This window comes from Panthera tigris, chromosome D2 (genome assembly GCF_018350195.1).
Source record: "Panthera tigris isolate Pti1 chromosome D2, P.tigris_Pti1_mat1.1, whole genome shotgun sequence".
Taxonomy (NCBI): domain Eukaryota; kingdom Metazoa; phylum Chordata; class Mammalia; order Carnivora; family Felidae; genus Panthera; species Panthera tigris.
In genome coordinates this window covers 82,223,390-82,236,519 of record NC_056670.1, presented here as the reverse complement: position 1 = coordinate 82,236,519, position 13,130 = coordinate 82,223,390, and the positions used below count along the sequence as shown (strand labels likewise).

Genomic DNA, 13,130 nt, shown 5'->3' with positions numbered 1-13,130 from the left:
CCGCGAGAATCCATGGTTTCCTGTCAGCTGGAAAAAGATTTGTGGAAGAATTCCAGCTCTGAACTGGGTCCCCAGGAGCTCAGGGACGAGACACGAGTTTATATAGAAGAGCTGTGTTCCTATTTCCTCTAAGTGGAAACCATGACCGCTTAATATCCATGGCTTTGGCATATGACAAACAATTACCCAGCGGACCCTTTTAGGTGGTACTTCTTGGAAGAATGTTGAAACTTTCCTGGGGGGAGGGGGGTGGAAATGGAAACAAATGAGGGATGAATCCGTTTGTCACCAGCCGGCCCGCAGGCATTCTTCCAACGTGCCGTCACCTTCCAATCTCAGTTACGGGAGAATAACTTCTTCGCGGTTGGGAGAAACACATTTTGCTCGGATAGGAAACCCAGAGGATCCGCTGATGCCAATAAAAACCCAAGAACAGGGCAAAGGCAGGAAATCGAAGTCAAATATCTGAGAAAGTGTTCAAGTCTTGTGAGCTCTGCACATCATACATCACGCTTGTCATTTCTGAAGACGCAGAGCCCAGCAGAGAAACCACCTGCAGAAACGGAGGCCCAGCTGAGGTGGTCAGAAGGCATGTTCCGAGGGGTCCGCCCTGCCTCGCCAAACACAGGCCAGGCCCCCGCACCTCATTTAAAAACCTTCAGATGCTTCTTTTCCTTTCCTGCCTTGGTGGCCATTCCCGCCAACACCGGAGAAGAAAAGGGACTTCGAAGAGAAAAATCACACATATGGAAACTGATAGAGGAGGAAAGATCGATCATTAAAGAGGAGACAGCTAGCGAATGAATACCGCAAGTTAATTTTAAAATAAAATTCACTGTTAATATCAGCACTTTAATTTCATTGCCTTTTATCCCTTTGGTATTTCCAAGAACCAAAGTGAAACAGCCAAGTTCCAGTATCATTTAATTTTCCTCACTGGTGGATACCCTTTGGTATAACAAAACAAGACCTCCCAGAGCCTGGAGAAGATATTTAAACCTTAATTACGTGTCTTGCATAAATTCTTAATTCTGACATTCCACTGCATTATTTAAAGACAAGGCAACGGAGACCCACAGAGTCGTAAGCGTTGTCGGGTTGAGGGACTTTGGTCATGTTCAATGGTGGATATGAATTATAGTATTACTTCCCCAGTCTGTATTTACATAGTACAAAAAGGAGAAACAAAAGAAAACCAGGGGGATGGTGGTCATGCTAAAAAGGCCCTTCTTAATCCAGTTTAACAGGGGAAAGTGGACTCTTTTTTTTAAGGCCAGATATTAATATAGAGCGTCTTTTTTTTTTTTAATGAAAAATCAGGGTGTGTGGCTAGAAAAAAAGAACTCCTTTGCTCTCTGTTACAGTCCTGGGACATACATCACTACCCACTTAAATGCCCGCTTGGTACTTTTACTTTTTACTTTTAATTGCAATTTTTTAAAAAGTTTATTCATTTACTTTGAGAGACAGTGTGAGCAGGCGAGGGGCAGGGGGAGAGGGAGAGAGAGAATCCCAAGCAGGCTCCACGATCAGTGCACAGCCCGCTCGAAACCACGACTGTGAAATCATCTGTTAGTCGGATGCCTAACAGACTGAAGCAGTCAGGTGCCCCTTATTTTTATGTTTTTATCTTAAGAGAGAGAGAGAGAGAGAGAGCGCGCATGCATGTGTGCAGGGGGAGGGGCGGAGGGAGAGAAAGAGAGAGAGAGAAGGAGGGAGGGAGAGAGAACCTTAAGCAGGGTCCATGCCCAGGGTGGAACCCACGGCGGGGCTCCCTCCCACAATCCTAGGATCACAACCGAGCCAAAATCAAGAGTCGGATGCTCAACCTACTGAGCCACCCAGGCGCCCCTAAATGACATCTTTAAACGTTGGAAACAACTGCCATAATTTTGCGATGATGTTAATTACATCAATTTTATTACCTGCTAACTCGGGGTGAGCTCATTTATACATTACAATGACCCCAGGAAGGGACTGACAGCTGAGAGCAGCGCCCGGGGCTCCTGGGTTCACCCAGCAGGTGTCTACTGGGCTCCTGCAGCCACCCCACCACCTGAGCACCATGGCTTGGGACAGTCACCGACCTCAGGGGGCTTGGTCTCTCCTGCCCTGCCCAAAGTGAGCTGTTTATTTAGTTCTAGCTGACTCCAAACCAAATTTCTAAGCCCACAAATTAGAAATAATTTCTAATTCTAATTAGAAATTAATTTTAGAAATTAATTAAAATTAATTAAAATTAATTTAGAATTTTAGAAATTCTAATTAGAAATTAATTAATTTTCCACTAATTCTGTCAGTGGAAATCCTGAAACTCTGGGACAAGACTCAAATGTTTAGCAGTGAATGTTTAGGCTAAGAGAGCCATCCGATGTTCTAACCCTGATGCCCCCAGCAGCAGATTCCAACAAAGGCTTTCAATGAGGTAGCCACCAAAGCAGGGGCTTATGCTTGGAACAGACTTTCCTCGCATCGAAGAGAAAATTCCTAAAATAAGCAGCCCTTGTTACCTAACAACTCATAGCTTCCGAGAGCAACCTTTACTTTCCTCCTGGAAGGGAGGTGAAGCGGGGGCTGGGTGGCTCCATCAGTGAAGCATCTGGCTCTTGACTTCGGCCCAAGTCATCTCACAGTTCTTGGGTCTGAGCCCCATGTCGGGCTCTGTGCTGACAGGGGGGAGCCTGCTTAGGAGTCTCTCTTCCTCTCCCTCTCTCTCTGGGCCTCCCCTGCTCACATGTGCTCTGTCTCTCTCTCTCTCTCTTTCTCTCACAGAATAAATAAATAAACCTTAAAAAAAAAAAAAAGAAAGAAAGAAAGGGAGGTGAACGATGGGACCTGGTTGAGTGACATGGCCAGGGAGTAGGTGGAGTTGCCAAGAGGGCAGGAAACTCTGGAATGGGCAAATGGCAAGACTGGGTTTGGAGGAACCGGTGCGGAGTGAAGAGCCAAGGAGGGTAAAGGTCAGATGTCATAACAAATCATAACCTGGATCTTGTATTTGGGGAGGGGATGAGTCTGTGGGATGAGACCCTCAAATGTTTCATTCCAGCAAGATAGGGAGCCCGTGCTCCTGACGAACAGCATGTTTAATATCCATTGAAACCAATATGGATGAGCCAATGCCTCTCGCTTAGGATTCTGAGGCACTAAGGGACTGAAGACTTCTTGTACGTAAGTCTCTACCCCTGGATATGATTCCAGTAATATTCCCGCTCTTGGAGCCCACTGTTGACTTTTGCTGAAGTAGATCATGCCATTGAAAACTGATTCACATCCGATAATGATGGCATAGAGAAGAGGGTCAACGCAATTAGCTTAGCAGGTGACAAACGGAGCCTTCCCCATTCTCTATCTCGATAAACCGCTGGCTGTATCTGCATTCCTCTGAGACAGGGAGCAAGAGTGCATACAACCCACACGCATTCGATCGCACCGGGACTACCGTAAGCATTTACACCCAGACGGAACAGTGCCACGAGACCAAAAGGGGGGGAAGCCAAAGCCAAACAATCGACCCAGCGACCTTAGAATAATTCAGGAGGGAGTCAGAGTATTTCATACAAGGTGACGCATGTGAGAAATACAACGTCCTGGCCGCCTACATCCGGTGCACTCACCGAACGTGAGCACACGCACCACCGTGCCCCCAGAGCCACCTGCCCACATACTGCGGCCACTTCAAGAGCTCTTAGATTTTCTTCCCTTGATTTCTTTGGGGGATCTTAACACCAGTAAGTCGACTGAGTAGAACACAAAAAGGCGGTGGTGTTTCCTTCTCTAAGTACTAGGACATCAGGGCCGTGGAACATTGCCTCGATCTCAAAAGGCATAAAACGATGTGACAATGACACTGTTTCTTTCTTTCTTTTTTTTTTAACCCAAAGTGCATTCCAGAAAAGCTCCTTTTCAGCAGTTTCCCCCAAAGCAGATCAATTTAAGAGGCAATTACCATCAATGCAATTACGTGCCTCTGTGTTCCCTAATAGTCATCCAATGTGTTCAGCGAGATAAGGAGAGGCCCTTTGAAAAGTACAGACAAATCAGTGAAAGGAGAGCAGGTTGAAATTGTATTCTCAACAATATAGTTCAGGAGACTGAACAGCAAAGCCAGATTTCAAACACACACACACACACACACACACACACACACACACACACACACACTGATGTAACCAAAAGTATGATATGAGCCTCTTCAAGTAGGTTAAGGCGTAACATTCAAATACACCAGCTGATCATACTGGCCCTCTTTCTCTAGAAATAATGCTTCGCTAACAACGAAATCCCATGAAATTCCACACCCCCTTTTTTTTTGTTAACTACACATCAGAAAAAAAATGTTTAAGTTTTGTACTCACCCAGGGAAAACGAAGGCTATAGTCTGAAAAAGAAAGGGGAAAAAAAAAGAGAAAGAATTAGTTTTCTGGTTACCTGTGTTAGTTAGTTGCTCATTCTAGTCACTTCTTGGTCTACAGCTCTAGTTGGATGTGCTCATTTTTGCTTCGTTGTTGGGGTCTTCTTGAGGCCTCTCTATCTATCTACGTGATGATGACATTTTTTGCTACAGTCATCAGCTTTCACAAAGTGCCCTGCCCCAAGCTCTCCTGTGATCTCTGGTTGTCAGTGTTGGGGGTGGGGGGCGCGGGGGCTGACCTGGATCAGAAGCACTGGGTGTCTACTCCCCAGCCTGGGAGCCCCCCTCTTCCGAGGCGGTGCCCTCTGTCCCTCTTCCCAGACACCGCCTCTTAAAACCTCCATGGCTTGGCCCCTCATCCAGGTTTTCCAGCTACATCATTATCCAGCCTGCTCACTCCTCAATAATTTAGCTTTTATGTCCTTTTCGTTTTTAACAGCTCATTAGGATATAATTTACATGCCATAAAGTCCACCTGTGTACAATTCAATGGTTTTTAGCATAACCACAGAGTTTTACAGCCACCACCATACCTAAATTTAGAGCATTTTCATCATCTCAACAGAAACCCCACGCCCATTAGTTCATTTTAGCTCTCCAGCCCATCCTCCCCCCACCCCCTCTCCCCTGGCAACCACCAATCTACTTTCTGCATATGGATTTGTCCCTTCTGGACAGTTCATAAAAATGAGATCCTACAGGACGTGGCGTTTTGTGATTTGCTGCTTTTACTTAGTACATTTTTGAGGTCCGTCCATGTTGGAACATGTACCAGTTCTTGGTTCCTTCCTGTGGACGAACACTCTTTCATTTCCCGTACACCATATACCGTGCTCTGTCTATCCACTCCTCAGCTGGCCCTCGGGTTCGTGGCCGCGGCCCTCGGGTTCTTGTGTGAGCGGCTAGTAGGGAAGCCTCACGCTCGAGCTAGAGACCATGAAGAGTTGTCACCATGCATCTGTGCCGTGAGATGTTTCGATCGCCACTATTTTTAAGTAGCTAATGTGGTGCCCGGTGCCTTCCACCAAAATAGAATACTTCTTATCTTAGTCATGGCCAGGCTAGATATTTGACACCAAAGACAGCACTCTCCAGCACACAATCATAACAAGTTGTTGCAGGAATTAAGAAGCTGACCCGGGAAGTAGGTCGAAGTCAAAAAAAAAAAAAAAAAAGCAGAAAAAATAGTTCTCCTAATGCTAAGGAATTTTAAATCTAGTTGGGCAAGTCTACAGCTAATGTGATCTTCAGTAGGGAAGACTGAATGCTTCCTCACTAATACTGGGAACAAGGCAAGAATGTCCACATTCACCACTCATATATAACATTGTACTGGTCAACGTAATAAGGCAAGAAAAAGAAATAAAAGACATTGAAACTGGAAAGAAAAAAAAGTAAGACTTCAGCATTCTCAGATGACATGAGCATCCACATAGAAAATTCCAAAGAATCCACCAAAAATCAACTGGGAACCAGTCTGTTGGGTAACATATAAAGTCACAGAGTTCCCAGAGTGCAGCAGGGCCCGACATAACACAAAGCGAATGGCGGGAGGGTGAGGGAGGCACTGATTGTTGGGCCGCTGGTGATCATGGGAGGTGAGGGGAACTGCTTTTCGTAAGAATAATTGTAAGAGTCCCCTCCTTCCAATCCCCTAAGAGAGCCTGGGAAAATGCTGGGGAGACAGACGTGTGTGTTTGTCTGGGGCCGAGCATGGTGAGAAGCCAGGAGCAGAAAGTGCCCTTGACGGTTCCGCCTTCGTTAGAAATGCTCAAAACTACCTCCCAGTGTAATGTTCAGTCATTTTATCATAAAATAAAACCCAATGATATGCAGAAGCAAAGGTGCAGGCTTGAGTCAAACCACACTGAAAACCACAAGGGAGAAAAGCCAAGAGTGTGTAGAACCAGGCGGGGACCCTGCCCAACGATGGTTAAACAAATGAATAAGCATAATTGACTACATACCAACCAAAAACACACACAACCATTTTGAATTCAGCTTTGAACTCAGGCTGTTTTAGTTTTTAAACTAAGCAACGATACACGGAACTGTGGGCTGGTCAAGTAGATCACACACTTCATAGCACAAAACCACAACTATCAGTTTCTCAAAGAACAATTAGAACCAAACCCAAGCAACCAGAATACCCTCTCCAGTCAACCCTCGGCACACGAACACTTCCTTCAGCCTAAGGCCCTGATGCAGACTGCAATTCTAATACTGAGCACAAGGTCTGAAAAGATGAAACAAGGGCATTTAAAGCTGGGGGTGGGGGAGGTCGGTTCGCGGGAGCAGAGCTGCTCCTCTCGCCAGGAGGGTGTCTCTGAGCTGTTTGCATGGCATCATTCCACACCTGGAAACCTTTCTGGTCGTGGCAGGAATGGTGCCACCCTCCAAACAGGGGAAGGAGAGGAGCCATTGGATTTTGGATCCCGTCCAGGGCCGCTCACAGTGTCTCTCCCGCAGCCCACAGCCAGTCCCACGAAACAGGCCAGGCGAGTCCCATTTGGAAGAAGGGAACACGGAGGCTCGGCGAGCCCCTTGACCAATGTCACACAGAGCAGCGAGGCAGGGAGGCTAACCCAGGGCTGCTGAGACCACTCTTGGCTGGGCCGCACGGGCAAATCCAGCTTACCCTGGAGTTCATTTACCTTTGTTCGCTGGCCGTTGGTTTTTCTTTCTGTGTCTCCATCCCCAATCCCCCCCGCCAACGAAGCCATAATTCTTTCAGGGCAGGGACAGTCGGCCTTTTCTTTACATTCCTGGCGTCTACCACCAGCTGCCAGCAGGAGGACCCGTGAAAGGCATCGGTGGGGCACAAGGCTGCCACAAGCAACTCCCTCAAATCCCTCCGAGCCCCCAGGGAAAGCTGCGGCGAGGTCTGTGTGCGGAAGACCTGGAAAGGCTCAGGCTGGCCGCACATGTCCCGGGCTGGGGGTGGGGGGGGGGGTGGGGGGTGGGGAGGGGGGGGGAGACGTGCTTCTGTGGGAAGCCTGAGCCAGCGTGACCACGCAAGTGTGGAGGTCTGTCCCCGGGGCGTCCAGACGCGGCCACTCTGCTTCCAGGGCACAGAGGCGGAGGACGCCTGCCAAGCTAGACCCTGGGAAAGAGGAGGTGTGAGGACGAGGGACAGGGGAAATCCACCGAGAAGGGGGGGGGGAGCCGGGCGGGCGAGGTCAGGAGGGCGGGCACGCCGGCAGGAAGTGGCCCCAGGCTGCAGGGCTCGGTCCTGATCGCTCACGAGATATGGAAAGACCCAGCAACGTTACCGTGTATCCAAACCTCACAAAGAAGAAAATAAAACTATGACGTTTAGACTCCATCTGCCGGGGCTGCTTCATTTAAGGAAGGAGGTAGAATTATGCTGACTTTGTCCAGCTCTGAGAGGGACGGAGCCGGACAATCGTAACAAACTCAGAGAAAAGTAAAATGTCTTTTGCACACTCACCCTTGGCCCGAAGCATCCTAAACATCCAAGTGGGCGGCCTGTGTGTTGCTGAGGGTGTATTTACAAGCTACTCTTTCACGTGGGCCGGTGGGCAGCAGCCTTTCAAAGCAATTTGGATGCAGGAGTGCCTGGCTGGCTCAGCAGGTTGAGCCTCTGACTTCGGCTCAGGTCACGATCTCGAGGTCCGTGAGTTCGAGCCCCGCATCAGGTTCTGTGCTGAGAGCTCAGAACCTGGAACCTGCTTCAGATTCCGTGTCTCCCTCTCTCTCTGCCCCTCCCCCAGTTACGCTCTCTCTCTTTCTCTCTCTCTCTCTCAAAAATAAACAAACGTTAAAAAAATTACAACGTTTCCGTTTGTATTTCCACGTGTATAGTCTATCTAAATTGTGAACTTTTATGAAATTTTGCAAAGCAAGGGCACACAAAAAAGCAAACTCGTGCAATCAAACACCATGAATCTGGGCTTGCCACAGTCTTATCGGCGTGGTCAGACCCCACGGAGAGGACGGCCACCCTGGCCGCATTCTCCTGGATCCCAGGGTTTCCGGAGACAAGGAGTTGTCCCAATCGATCGGCTGTCAGAGCACTTGGCACAGCAGGAGTGTCGCTCACCCTCAGGCACAGCGACTCTCAAGACGAGGAGTAGGGCAATCCATTTAGGCGGGTTGCCCAAAGAGCCTAAAATCCACTTACAAAGGAGCAAACGACGGAAACCGCATCACCTATGCGGTGAGCAGCGCAAGTGCAGGGCGCCCTGGCCGTGGCACGTCGGCTGCCTCCGCATCCCGTCAAGGAACAAGTGCACTCTGCCTCCACGCGGCAACTCACGCCATGGGACACTGTGCAAAATGCTCCCCAATCACCTGGGCTGCAGATTCTCCCTGAGATCAGACGCTGACAAAGTATCACGGTCTCCTTGCCTACCTTCCAGGCATCCACAGAGCTGTTAATTTCTGTATTTTGTAACCTACAAAAGAGAGGCTGAGAAGGGCTGCTGACCTCACCCGAGGCGGGAAACCTCCCTGAATGACGAGCTGGGGAGAATCCATGATATTCTGCCCACCCCACAGCAAGCCGCCTTGAAGAGGTGAGAGCAGGGGTCCTTCAAACAATGTTGCTAAGGCTGGAGAAAAGATCTGTCTTCCCAACCAGTTTTGCCAATCTGTGACCAACGAGCTGGACTTCTAAATATCCGGCAAATTTTAAAAATGATTCAGGGACAGCTGCTCAGCAAAGACCCACGTGCGTCCCTGCCTGCTTCTTGACACTGTTTCTGAAGCTGGATCCCCAGTCTCCCAACTGCACAGAAGGGCACCTCCCTAATTACCCCACAGTTGGGGGAGGGGCCTCTTTGGATTGGAAAACTATGCCCATTAGGAAGCCAATGACTCCATATTGACAAGTTCAAACGGCTGCTGGCTTCTGAACATCCAAGCTCCTCTCTGCCATTATCTTGTGGGAACACAGGACTTTTTGTTTCCTTCTGAGGCACAGGGTGCTCTCCCAGCCCCAGCCTGGAGGGTGGCCCCGCCTGTGCTCCCCTCCCACGGGCCACGTGCGCAGGTTTAGAACAGGCACGTGCCCCTCCCTCTGCCCGGAGCCAGCACGAACCTGGCTGTGGCAGGTGCAGGATGGCACCTGGCCCTTCTGCCCACCTCTTCACCGGCCCACCTTTTGCATTCGGCACAAACGATTCTGAAATAGTGACATTCGTCAATGTCATACTTTAAAAACCTTTGCCCCAGAAGTAGCATCTTGGTGAAGGTTCTTGTGCTCGAGGGCTAGGACAGTGTGAAAACATCCTTGGAGAAAGTGTCCACTGTAATGACAGGTAGTCCACACCAGAGATCCCGTCAAGTGCACACAGGGATCACTGAAGTCTCTCAATGCCCCCATACAGAGTCTGGTTTAGACCTACTTTGCAGATGGGAAGACTGAGGCCCAGAGAGATTAAGTAACTTGCCACCGGGCATCCCACGACCGGGCGGTACAGTGGGACTCGGGACCTGGGCACAGGCTTCCTGGAGCTCCCAGGGAACTAAACCAGCTGCACTAGGGACTTAAAGACAAAAGGGCTCTCTGCCTGGACTGTGGAGCTTACCCGGGCTGTGGGGTTTGTCCACGTCCCCAGGTCATTCTACAGCTGTGTGGCCCAACTGGGGCTCTGAGCAGGGCTGGGCGCCCACAGCATGCTCAGCCTCTACCTGGGCCCTGAAGGCGAGAGGAAGGTGCTCACCTTGGGACCCTCCCTCCCCTCCTCCACTCACCCCCTAGCCAGCACCGGGTGGTAGGTTGACTGCCCTCATGCGCGTCTGCTTCCATGAACCTCTTTTTCTCTAACTGTGTGGATTTTGAGCATGGAAGCGGAGGTGAGGAGACAGGGCTCCCCAAATACACCTGTTCCCACACGCCCTCCCCTCCCCCAGCCAGCCCACCTGGAAGAATCTGAGGGACCAAAACAGGCGTCTCAGACTCAGCCTCTGACCCCCCCCACTTCCCCTGGATGCTCAGTCCCACCCGCGTCCAAAATCCAGTCCTGACACCAGGGGTCCAGCTTCCCCCGGGGGGGGGGGGGGACATTACCCAGGGCTCCCAGCTCCCCGGGTGTGGGAGGTACGGATTTCACATTTTCCTTCAAAAAATTTCATGAGGGAAAAAAGTCGCTCTTGGTGGAAATGTACTGGCCTCTCAAACCCACATGATCCCTGCTCTATAAACGATGGCTCCTTCTATTCTGCAATCGTGTACGAATGAAAATTTCTAATAGATGGAGAAAACCTGGGAGCCCTTGGCTTGTCAGCAGGTGGCACTGGTTCAGCCTCCACGAGGCCTGCTACGTCATACTGGGGTCATCTGTGAGTGTGCCCCTCCCTCGCTCCGATTTTAGTCACACATCGAGCTGCCCTTACTCCACCATTCTCTTCACAGGAAACAGGGTCTCACCTTGAGCCTTGGCCCCAGAGACCTCTCATTCCCTGGCTGCTGGCTCCTGACCCCCCCACCCCACCCCATGTGGATACAGTAAACCAAGTCATGCTCAGCCACGTTCCCAGACAATGCTGACCAGTTCCCTTCCCCACCCTTGTGGACCCCAGGGTTCTGGTCTGTGAAATGGGCTCTGCACCCAGGGAAACCCGGGCTCCTCACGTCGGGTCCGGGCTTGCTGTCTAGAAACAGCAAACATCAGCATCTTTTTTTCCAGTTTGCAGGAAAAAAAAAAAAAAAATCAGTAGGTTAATCCAATCACTTTCCTTTTTCCACTACCGCTTGCTTACTGGCAATAGAAGGACTGAAATATAAATTAACCATCAGTGGGAAAATGGGGACCAGCCAACCCCGGTGGCTCTCTGGGCCTGTTTTGGGGGCCTCACGAGCTTAGAGGTATCCTTCGATGGTGCACACGCAAGGCCGTGTCTTTCCTAGCGAACGCGGAGAGGAATAGCCCACGCGCTTAGAGCCGTGACTGGCCCAGGGGAGGCATCCACACCGAATGGGCGGATGAATTTCACGGTATTCGGAAGGAGGACCGAAGGACACAGGGACGATAAACCTGCACCTGCCCAGGCATGTCTGAGGACCATCCTCATCATCATCCAGGTGATGCCGTAGGTCGAGTTGGACCCTCAAGTCGGTGCTAGAGGCCAGGTGTATCTGCCAGGTGCCGGCAGAGAACGGAAAGTTCCACAGACCACCTCTGAACACGACTAAATGTGTCCGCCAGCTGGGCGAGGCAGGGAAGAAGGTGGGACTGAGAACCGGCTCAGAGAGGGAGCGAACCTCATCCGAGCACTGCCTCCCCTGCGGGCCCCGTGCTTCTCGCTCTCCGCTGCCAGAGCCTTGATCGCATGTGACCTGACGCTGTTTCTCCTGCCTCGGGCAGGGTGGATGGAGTCCACAGGGCTCCCTGAAAGCAAGGCCTGTTTCCTTCCTCCCCCTGCCTCCAGCCTGTGAAAGGTACTGCCGATGGGCTTACTGGGTGCACGACGCTAATGGCAACTGAAAACCGGATCGGATTCAAAAGATGTTGTTCTTGGTCTAATTAAGGTCCGGTGAGCCTCAAAGAAAACGATTTATCTCTAATATCTGGATCGTTAACGGATGTTTGCAGGTGCTAATTTTTAGAATGCCAGTTTCGAAGGCCCCTGCCTTTCACCAAGGGGCCCCAGGCTTGTGATCAGCCTTAACCGCCAAGGCTTTGGCTGATGACCCTCACGCTCAGCTGTGAACAGCAGCGAGCTGCGGAGGCCTGGGCAAGGCGAGATTTCCCAAGGCAGAGTAAGGGATGAGCCGTAGCGTTAAATAACTCTTCAGGAGGCCCATTATTCCCGTGGACCCAGAATGAGAGGCAACTTATAACGCGCTTCTTAATTTTAAATTATCTATTGTTGCTGTTAATTAAAATGCTAGCTACTACCCGTCCTATACAAATGGCAAAGGGACCAGCAAAACATGCCAGTTCACCAGTGTTAACAAACACAGTTTTATTATCATATAAGAAGAGCTACCGTTCACGAACAGAGAGAAGAGCGTTTTTCCCATCAGACTGGTAGGGATTGGAAGGGGGGAATGTGCCGGAAAACCACCGTCTGGAGAGCGTCACAGAGCTTGGAAGTTTCCGGGGAAGAGCCCCAGCAAGCCACCCACACGCGGTTCACGGGCACGGGCACCCTCCTTCTCCAGGGGGCCCCTTCCCACTTCTAACATCAAACCCCCCTTTCGCAGCCCCGCCAAAGTCACACGGCGCTTCCTCTCCACGGTGTCCGGAGCAGGAACCTTCCAGAGACGCCTCCCCCACACGAAACTGTTTCCACTGTCCTCCAGACACATCGTGGTCTCCCCGTCCCCCACTCTCCTCACGCTGCCCCGGCCCGGCAAGCGTTCCATCTCAGCCCAAACAGCCAGGAGCTCATCATACCCACACCGTCCTCGACACCTCGTCCGAGCCTCCGGGCTCCCCTGAGTTTGTCCCTCCTGGCCGCCGTCCTCCGCTGCCCCATCCGCCTCGGTCTTCCTGCTCCAACCACACTTGCACAGCCACATAATATCGGTGGGCAGTGGATCAGGACTAAGTCGGACCACCTCTCCGCTGCCCTACGGTGCGGGCAGGCACAGTCCACCGAAGGTTACCCATGACAACAGCAAGGTGCACACACCCAAAGATACATAACCGTAGCTAGTTTGGTGCTTTCTGCTGGGAAATCCTGTCATCTCTACCTTGAACTTCTTACGTGAACAATTCTACGCACATACCAGCAACTCAGAAAA

General features: G+C 50.7%; 1 protein-coding gene across 2 annotated transcripts in view; it reads right to left on the bottom strand.

Annotated features, from left to right (window-relative positions):
* The window catches only part of PTPRE (protein tyrosine phosphatase receptor type E), a 162,434-nt gene that overhangs the window by 93,960 nt on the left and 55,344 nt on the right, over positions 1 to 13,130 (bottom strand). For both annotated transcript variants that reach the window (XM_042959885.1, XM_042959883.1), the window contains one exon: positions 4,359 to 4,381. The gene's annotated coding sequence lies outside the window, so the exon portion shown is untranslated. Of the gene's footprint in view, positions 1 to 4,358; positions 4,382 to 13,130 lie in introns of those variants that run through there.